This window comes from Primulina huaijiensis, chromosome 3, assembly GCF_012295235.1.
Source record: "Primulina huaijiensis isolate GDHJ02 chromosome 3, ASM1229523v2, whole genome shotgun sequence".
In the NCBI taxonomy this organism is placed as follows: Eukaryota; Viridiplantae; Streptophyta; class Magnoliopsida; order Lamiales; family Gesneriaceae; genus Primulina; species Primulina huaijiensis.
This window is the reverse complement of record NC_133308.1, coordinates 11,310,924-11,311,638: the sequence shown is the minus strand read 5'-3', so window position 1 is coordinate 11,311,638 and position 715 is coordinate 11,310,924.

The following is a 715-nucleotide window of genomic DNA, read 5'->3' as shown; positions in this document are numbered from 1 at the left end:
GTTTTCATGAAATCTTTTACGTTCAGATTTTGGTTATGCAGTATTTATTTAAATTTAAAGAAATAATGTAATTATGCATGTTGGTTACGTTGGAATTGGAAATGTATAAGAATTCGAATATTGGGCTTTAGGAGAAGTTGAAAATGATTTGACTATATTAATTTTTAGGTCAGTAGTACTGATGTCCTCCTTATGGGTCATAAGTTAATCTTGAAGATTATGAATGCTTTTGGGACTTGTAGAAATTCTAGGAAATTATTGATGGTTCTTGGTTGCTAGTCGAGTGAATTTTTGAGGATTTCATATAAGCAATAGCGATTCGAAGACTACGACAATCTTTAGGATTATAAATGTACAATTTGAGTATTTTAAGTACCTATAAAAATGTAAGATTAATTATGAGAATTTATTTAGGATGCATGCTCTACCCAGTTGGAATTAAGGATTGAATTGCAGGAATTGAGAATTTAAAGGACCTAATTGTAATAACCAATGATTTGAGGACCTAAGTTCAAAAAAATGAAATTCTAAGGGACTATTTTCGAATTTACCAAATTTTGGGATTAAATTTTGAGTTCGAGAATTTAAAAGTTTAATGAGGTAAAGATGGAAAATTTTATGGGGGCAATAATGCGGATTTCGAAGAGTTGTAGGGCCAAAATGTAAGTTTGGAGAACTGTAAGGGCCAGATTGCAATTTAAAAAAAAAATTTAGG